The sequence below is a fragment of the Phasianus colchicus genome, chromosome Z (assembly GCF_987193195.1).
Source record: "Phasianus colchicus chromosome Z, bPhaCol1.hap1.1, whole genome shotgun sequence".
NCBI lineage: Eukaryota > Metazoa > Chordata > Aves > Galliformes > Phasianidae > Phasianus > Phasianus colchicus.
This window is the reverse complement of record NC_143476.1, coordinates 81,012,866-81,022,300: the sequence shown is the minus strand read 5'-3', so window position 1 is coordinate 81,022,300 and position 9,435 is coordinate 81,012,866.

Here is a 9,435-nt window from a genome sequence, read left to right as displayed (position 1 = left end):
CATCTAAAGAACCATTCTCCATGAGCTTTGTAGTCCCTCCTTGAGCTCATTAGTGCATTTATCCTTCATGGGAACCTTACAGCAGTGAATACCACTGTGATGAGTTGCCTCATCCTGCATGTTATTTCTGGTGTTGCAAGTAGCTCTTATGATTTTATGGCATTCTCACTGAGGAATGAGGACTAGAAGGTGAGAGGGGATGCCGTTGAAGAGGTCTAGCAAAAAGTGTCCCTGCCAGTAGACTGGCCAACCTTGTGATTGTATCTTTGAGCCAGTTTGTTGGGATGAGTGGCCAAAGCCCATGCTGAAAGAGAGGTGTGAAGTGGCTCAAACACTTTCGATCTGAAAGGAGCACAGATGGCAGCCAACTCAAGTGCCTACATAGAACTGATGCATACACACAAAAATAGAAGAAATTTCAAGCCTAAGTGCTCTCCTCATTTTCCTGTTTCTTCTTGACTGTGTGATGTAGGAATCACAACTATGCATTTGTAATATCAGCCTTTGTCATCAGACTTGACTTTTCAAGGATTCTATTTTGTAGTCTTGGTGGAATTAAATCTGCCTGAGGTAAGCATTTCATAAGCCTCTAATTGTTGATTTTCCAGTAGAATAATTCTGAGAATAGGTGCTTGCATTCCATACCTTATTAAGGGACACACATAGGTGCCTTTGGCATCCCAAGGAGAGCCCAAAGGAGTTCAGTGCCCCCAAGGCAACAGTGAGGCTCTGCAGAAATATGCAGAAATATGCAGAATTTATATATATACATAATATTTTGTATTTATTTATAATACTTATAATATTTTATATATACAATATATATATATTACAGCAGAAATATGCAGTGTCCCACCATAGCATGGAGTACTGATCTGATGAAATGCAAAGATGCTTTTCTTTCCCCATTAGCTTTTGGTAAGCAACATTTAAAATAAAATACCTACCCTATTTTTTTTTTTTTAATTCTAATTTTTAATGTTCTCAACATGAAATGAAATTCGCAGAATTCCCTTCAATAGCTACACACAATCACAGTCCCTAGGGGACTGTGCTTTCTCCCATTCAGAAGTTTTTGAAATCATTTTAGTGTTGTTTTCTGTGCTGTCTCTCATTCTCTGATGATGGTACCAAAGGCTTCACCCCAACAGATCTTACTTCAAAAGTCCTTTTTTTTTTAAGTATTCATGTAAATTCATGTGAAGGAGTGTGCATACAACTACCTGTACCTGATTACTACTCCCTGGGTTTTACAAACCACTGAAACACAGAAATTGTAGTGCTTAGGGGATTTCATTACAGGCACAATTTTCTGATGACTTTGACACACAGAAGATTCAAGAACTCAGTCACTCCTTTGATTCCAGCCTGGTAGCATAGTAATAGTAGTAGGAAAGGTCCTGGAATATATTTGTGCAACAAAAGCTCGACCAGACAGAGTGAGTGTGATGTGGAAGTGAAAAAAAAAAAAAAAAAATTACTTTCTGCTCAGAGCTGTATATCTCTAAAGCTTCTAAAATCTGTATTCTCCATTTCATTGGTAAACACTCAGCTAGACAGAAATGGATAACATAGGACATAGCGATTCATAGGAATGTAGAGAATGACCTAAAACTGGAGAATGCCTCATCCCCAAAAAGGCAGGCAAGAAATGCAGGGGTGTGCAGCTGTGTTGCCCAGTAGCCTGCCATTACTACAGCCAGCAGCATGACAGCTTTGTGCTGAGCTTGCAAAGCCTCAGGGAGAACCCTACCAGCCTTGCACTGTCTGAACTTTCCTCCATCTTCCTGTAGCTCTGTGTTACTTTTTCCTATGACAGTAGTTTTTCCAACTGACCAGCTGCCTATGGCTAATTGGTTTGAAGAATTTTTATTTATATACGGTACAAACACAGATTTACATAGACGACATTAACAAGTAGTAGCTCTGTGTGTAATGAGAAACTTATTGCAGTCAGGAAAGAGAAATGCCAACCTGATACAACTGCAGAGGCCTTGATAAGTAAGGATGTGGAGTGCAGCACAGAGCAGTCCAGGGATGTAATGCTAACAGCTGGGACATGGCCCTGGCAATAGAAACTCCATGGCTCTCATCAGTGTTCAAAGAAATGCATACCTAGCATTGTACAAGGCTGGGTTTGGCTTATGGAATGTGCAGTGAAATATCCTTTAACATGTTTGAAATACACCATAGAAAATAAATTCATCTGTAACATGGACCTACAAATGAGTGAAAATTAGGAAGGTTCAACTGCATGTTAGGAAGTGCACACAAATCTATGAGCTTGAGCGTAGAAAAAGCCAGCATCATCAACACCTTGTTTTCCAACAAGGACATCAAAAGCTGAAGATATTACAGTGTTGTGTTACTGCAGTTTGAAGACGCAGACCCAGAGAAACAAATGAGGAGTGAGCATAATCCCAAGAATACTGAAAAAAATTAATAAATGTGTTACATTATTAGCTATATTATTATTATTGTCACTTTTCCCTACACTGAAGTATTTTAACTTCCGTTTCTTCCTTTTTTTCTTCTTTTCTTTTCTTTTTCCCCTGCAATAATTCTTTCTTTTATGTAACAGTTAGACCTGGAATAACAATTACAGACTCAGTTATACTCTCAATAAGTTCTTGGCTTTACTCATATGTATGTTCTTTCTCCTCACCCTCTTTGCTCTTTTTTTTTTTTGTTGTTGAGAAGAACAGAAGAAGGGAGAGATGTGCATGCAGGCTTCTTCAAAGCCAGCACAGGGACAGAAGGCACAGTGTAACACCACTCAGGCTCTTTATGAGCTGTGTACCACTTTGCTGTCTGCAAGCTGCATTAACAGGAAGTTGTATTGTTACGTTTTTTGCGGTTGCGTTCACATCTCTGTGATTGCACAGACCTGAGGTCTGTTTCAGCAGTGAGATTGTTTTGATGCATTACCTTTTTCCCTTAGAATAGGATGGTAGGGAGTGCTTCTTACCTGGGACCTAGGCAGGTGATATCTCTCCCCATTTTCCTCCTTCTTTTACCAGACTGGCTGCAGAGAAGTGTTTTTGTGTTTTCCCCTCTCTTGACTGCTGATCTGTGTTTAGGCTAGAACTGTAGAATCATAGAATGGACTGAGTTGAAAGAGACCTTAAAGATCTGCCCTGGGCTGGTTGCCCTTCACCAGATCGGGCTGCCCGGGACCCCATCCAACCCAGCCTCCAACACCTCCAGGGATGCAACATCCACAGCTTCTCTGGGCAGCTGTGTCAGGGCCTCACTGCACTCTGAGTAAGGGATTTTATTATAATTTCTAATTAAAATCTCCTCTCATTTAGTTTAAAGTGATTCCCCACTGTCCTGTCGCTACCAGACTGTGTAAAGTCTTGATCTCCCTCCTGCTTTCAAGTTCTCTTCAAGTACTGGCAGGCAACAATGAAGTTTCCCCAGAGCCTTCTCCAGGCTGAACAGGCACAGCTCTCTCAGTATTTCTTCTCAGAAGTGTTCCAGCCCACTGATCATCTTTGTGGCCATCCTGGACCTGACGCAACAGCTCCACATCCTTCTAGGATCGGGGGCCAATCTGGGTGCAGTACTGACAAGGGCAGAGCAGGGGAGACAGTCCTCTCCCTCTCCTTGGTGACACCCCTCTTTTGATACAGCCCAGGATACTGCTAGCCTTCTGAGCTGTAATCACATACTACTGTCTTGCATGCAACTTTTTGTCCACCATATAATAAAGAGTGATTTTAAATAGAGGTAAATGTATTGGTTATGTCCAACAGATTTGGCACTGGTTATCCCAGTGTTCCTGCTCTGAATAGTAACACAGTTCCAAGGACATGTGATGGAGGAGGCATCTGACAGGGGACAGCAGGGAGGTAGGCATGCCCAGGGCTGCAGAAATGGTAGCAGAATCCCCAGTGCTTTTCTAGATCTATAGGCCAAACAGTATTATATTACAGTCTCTTCTTTGTTTCAGACCTTCTCCATTAATCAAATCTTAATATCAATCCATAGTGGAGCTCCTGCTGATTAGAGAAATGCAGCATCTGACACATGCATCGTAGACTGATGTAATAGGATTATAGAGTCCTGTCACCACGCTTTTTACTGGTGTCTGTCACCTGGGCCATGTCTATATTCACAGGCTGATGCTCTTAACACAGGTCTCTATTAAAATCTCCATTATGAGATTAATTAATGAGTTGTTTGGGACCCTGCTGCTATACAAACTGCTAGCAGGAATAGAAAGCAGCCATTTACACAGCATCAGGCCTAGAATATTGGAAAGTGCCTGCTTGTAAGCATTTGTAAAATAAATTTTCTCCCAGAAGATATTCTATTTAAAAATAAATTGGCCAAACCATCTCATGTTGATGAGTTATGGGAATTATGCTGGTGCAAAATGTAGTTCAGTCATATGAACAAGCAATTGGACTACGAATACTGTGTTTCTGATACACTGTTCCAGCATTTAAATCCAGATAATGCTAAAAAGAATTTTTAACCTTATCTACCCAGAAATTGCATAATCTGGCATGTTTGTTATCTATGGGAGGAAGTCACTATCTTCTGATGGATGAAACCTCACAAGTTTTTGTACAGTCATGCGATCCAGAAGTCGCCCAAGATGGCTGGCTGTTTTGATGATGCCAACCAAAAAGAAAAAAAAAAAGACACCAAAAAATCATGACTCACACAGTAACAACAAACACTAAATATTTCTCAGAATAAAAAAACAAAAATAATGCAAATTCTACACTGCTAATTTGCATATTGCTGCGCAGATTATGTAAAGTGTAGTAAAAGTGTATTTGGTCCAACACCCATTGTTTCTGGCAAGGACACTGGCTGCACTGCAGCACCAGCATGGCATAGAGCATCAGAAAGAAGGTAGGAGCAGAGTCCAGAGACTACTTATGCTGCTTACAGCAGTGTTTCAGTATGAATGCCAAGTAAATACTCCCAACTGCATTATCACCCCAGTGCCCAGTTGCCTGTCAAGAATATGATTGACCAAAGGAAAACAGGGGGCTATGAAGCCTTGAAAAATTCAGAACTCCCAGCTTACTTTCTAGGACTTGTGATGGCATGGCACAAATTTGGGCCTATTCCTTAGTTAGGGACAAAATGGGTGACAAGGATTTACCCTCTGCTAGAGGATCTTTCTGAGAGGTTTGATTCCTGTTGTCCAGCTGCCCTGTCATTGTCCAAATCTGGGATCCAAATCAAAACAAATAGTGAACTATTTGCCTCAGCACCATGAAATACCAAGTGTTAATCATTCCTCTGTTGCACTCATTTTTGAACACAAGGTAAATTTTAGCCTCTGAAGAATTCAAGGACAAAAAAAAGAAGGCTGAATTAAAAGCAGTACATTAAAAATGTCCTGTTTTGGAAAAAAAAGAAAATTTAATATCATGTGGGTTAAAATAGAAGTAGATGTTCTCTAACCAGGTACAAAGTACTCTGTTGTGCAGGACTACACCAGTGTACATACAGAAAATATTTTCAAGTCACACAGATAAGTTTGTGGAGGAAAGGGACTGTCTGCAAAGCTCATCAGCATCTCATCGTCCCAGCTAGGATCTTCTTAAATTCTAGGCATTAGATATGGATACAGGAGTGCAAAGTACTTTCTCTCTCCCCCATGACATACCATTATTTAACATATTATTCCTAGGCAAAGCAAATGCTGCAAGATAAAACCTGCTTAGAATTAAGTACTGCAGACCCTTTTTCAAGTCTAGGGATTTTACCAGTGGATCTTATTCTTAGAATAAAATACAAAATAATTCTAGGCATGACACTGAGGAGAGTCAGTGTAGCTCCCAATTCATTACCAACACTTCAGTGTAGAATTAAGACCCAAAATGAGTAATATGAAAACAGAAGGAAATAAAAGACACACAACGCATCTCTAATCAGATAGTTTTATACTTTCTCTACTTGAGGCTTTGGCCTTTTGGTTGGAACATCCCTGGTCGTCAGCATCAGAAACCTGTGGCTGGTGTGGGTGAGGCATCAGTCACCGACCTTAATGATCAACTCCTCAGAAATCAGACAGTGCTCTGTGGGAACTTGCAGAGGATATGAGCTTTCCTTTCCAAAGTTTACAAAACACTTAAATTCATAGACTTTTTAGCCCTTACCCAGGGACTTTCCTAGTACAGAAGCTTCCTGGAAAGAGACACTGTGTTGAGTCAGGGGTTACTGACATGTTCTCCAATGGTTGCAGCTTGGATTGAAAACAAACTCTTTCTGCCTAACGCTAAGAACTCAGTCCAGTCCTTTGTTATCATGAAGTAGAGAAGGGAAGAAATTCTCTTGATGAATTCTGTTCCAGTTGTCACCAAAGCTTGTTCCAGAGTTGGTGTCAGGCCTGAGAGACTGCTCTGGGGCAGGCTTTTCAGTTGTTGAGAAAGATGGAAGGTTCATCACACCAAGTTTGGGGATTTGATATGTCTGAACCTGTAATGAAGAACAGGCTTCCTGATAAGTGTTTTGTCTGATGTAGGTAGATAGACTCTTAGATTTTACCTAGCATAATCTGTTCTGTAGAATTTTTAAAGACTGCTAGTGATTTCCTGGGAGGCAGAACTTTGCCTTACTTGAATGATGAGGCTATTTCAGGCACTGCAATGCTTATCTCAGCTATGGTCTCTCAAAAACCAACACATGGTTTCCTGTCAACATGAGCGAAGTGGTAAGCAGACCAGAAGAGTTTGCTGTGGGGCAGGAGGGAAGTGGCAGCTTATAAGTGGGCATACATATAGCTGGCAAGAGCACTAATTGAAGATGCTCTTTCTATTTAAGGATGCTCTGAAAGTAAGCCAACCTTACAACTATGGATTTCAGTGGTAAAAAGGACCAAGGGATCATTTTAAAGTAGAACTAGTAGGGCTTGGCTTTGTTTTGTTCGTTTGTTTTCTTAAATACAGTTGATTACACACTTTCCAGAAGATTCAGAGAAAAGTTAACCAAATTTGCTAATTTCTAACCATAAAAATCTACAGAATTCATGATTTATAGATCTCAGAAAGGAATAGTAGTTAAAATGCTTAAAAACAATAGAACCCAGATAAACAGTTTTGCTTTTCATTCCTTATGAACTTGATTCAAGACGTCTGAATTTTAAATCAGTTGCTAAACTAACAATATACTTAAAGACTTCAATTACTTGAAAGAGAAGTTTGGCGAAACTCAGCTCATGCTTTTAGTACTTCCTGCTCTGATGTAGAAAAATCAAGTCTGAAATCCACTGCATAGTTTTCTATTGACAGCACTTCACAAGACTGAATCGCCATACACATCCATTATCCCAGTATTTCACTGTCGCTTAACTTTGGACTTTTGGAGCCATGTAGAGTTTTGTGCCTCTCTGGTCACTAGCAATAAATAGGTTAAATCAAAAATCATCAGGAAAGAAGAAAAAGTCAGATTCAAAGCAAAGCTGACTCTACATATAGACACCTCTAAAAATACATTATATATTCTCTGAATCCAACTAGGGTAACAGGCTACTATCCTGTCCTAATTGCATGGCAGAAGTCAAAGCGGCAGAGACTTTTGGGAATCTCAAAATACAGAGATACAAAGAAATAGCCCTGAAAAAATATTCCCAGCCTTATTGCTGAAAATGCTCTTCTGGAAGTGTATTAGTTTTGATTCTCTACCCTCAAGCACCTGGAATTATCATCTGTTCCTATGACTGATGAGCTCAAATTGTCACATGATAAAAATTAGAGCTGGGATTCCTCAGGATGGTCACAGAAAGTTGAAATTGGAAGGGAGATCTGGAGGTCATATGGTAGAATAGTGGAATCACAGAATGGCTTGGGTTGGAAGGGACCTCAAAGATCATCAACTCCCCTGCTGTGGGCAGGGCTGTCAGCCTCTACATCAGACTGCTGAGGAACCCATCAAACCTGGCCTTCAGTGCCTCCAGGGCATCCTTCACTTATCTGGGCAGCCTGTGCCAGTGCCTCACTGCCTTACAAGTGAAGAATTCTTACTAACATGTAACCTCCAGTCTTTCAGTTTAAATACATCCTTGTCCTCTTACTATCTACCTGTGTAAAAAGTTGATCCCCATCCTGCTTGTAAGCTCCTATCAAGTATTGGAAGATCACAATGAGATCTCCCTGGAGCTTTGTCTTCACCAAGCTAAACAATCACAACTCCCTCAATCTTTAAGCACAGAAGAAGTGCTCCAGCCCTCTGATCATCAAAGGTCATGTAGTTCAACTTCCTGCTAAAGCAGAGATACCAAGAACAGGTTACCCAAGTTTGACTAGCTATACTATAATCAAAGGATTGGTTTAATATTTTCCTTTTATTCATAGAATAATAAATTCTTGCAACAATTGCATTATCCAAAGCAGATGATCACAAAATCATTTAGAGTATCCCAAGCTGGAAGGATCTACAAGGATCATCGAGTCCAAATGGCTCCAAACAGCACCACCCAAAATCTGAACCCTACATCTGAGAGTGCTGTCCAAACACTTCTTGAACTCTGGAAGCTTGGGGCCATGACCACTGCCCTGGGCAGGCTGTTCCATGCCCACTGCCCTCTGATGCAGAGCCCTTCCCTTACCCCCAGCCCTCCCATGGCACAGCTCCATGCCGTTCTCTCAGGTTGTCGCTGTCACACAGAGCAGAGCTCAGCACTGCCTTCTGCTCCTTGTGAGGAGCTGTAGCCACCATGAGGCTCCCCTCAGCTCCTCTGCACCCAAACCTACCCAAAACTCAGTGCTGGAGGCAAGGCCCCACAGCACAAAGCAGAGGGGACCCTTCCCTCACCCAGTATCATTGCTGGGCGTGAGGCACCCAGGGTATTGTCCTCCCTTTGGGCTGCTGGGGCACACTGACAGTTCATGTTCAATTTGTTGTCAGTCAGAAACCCCAGATCCCTTTCCATGGGACTGCTCTCTAGCTTCTTGTCTCCCAGTCTGTATATATTTCCAGAACTGCACTTTCCCAGATGCAGAATCCAGTACTTAAACTTGTTAAACTTTACACTATTGGTTATTGTCCAGGTCTCTGCTTCTCAGGACCTCTCTGTAACTCCTCTCTACCTTCCAGGCAGTCAGCAGTTTCTCCCAACTTACTGTCATCCACAAACTTGTGTACTATGCATTCCGGTCCAGTATACATACCATTTATCAAAAAAAATCAAAGAGCACTGGCCCTAAAATGAAGCCCTGGGAAACCCCACTAGTGACTGGCCACCAGTCTGATATAATCCCAGTTATTGTAACCCTTTGAACCTGACCCATCGGCCAAGTTTTCACCCATTCCATTGTTTTGTGTTTTTTTTTTTGTCAAGCTGTATGCTGGGAATTTTGCCCAGAAGAATGCCATGAGAAATAGTATAGAAAGCTTTGCTGAAAGCTTTGCCAAAAAGTGCAGACCTACTGAATTCACTTGATCAGCTAAGTGTGTAACCTTGTCATA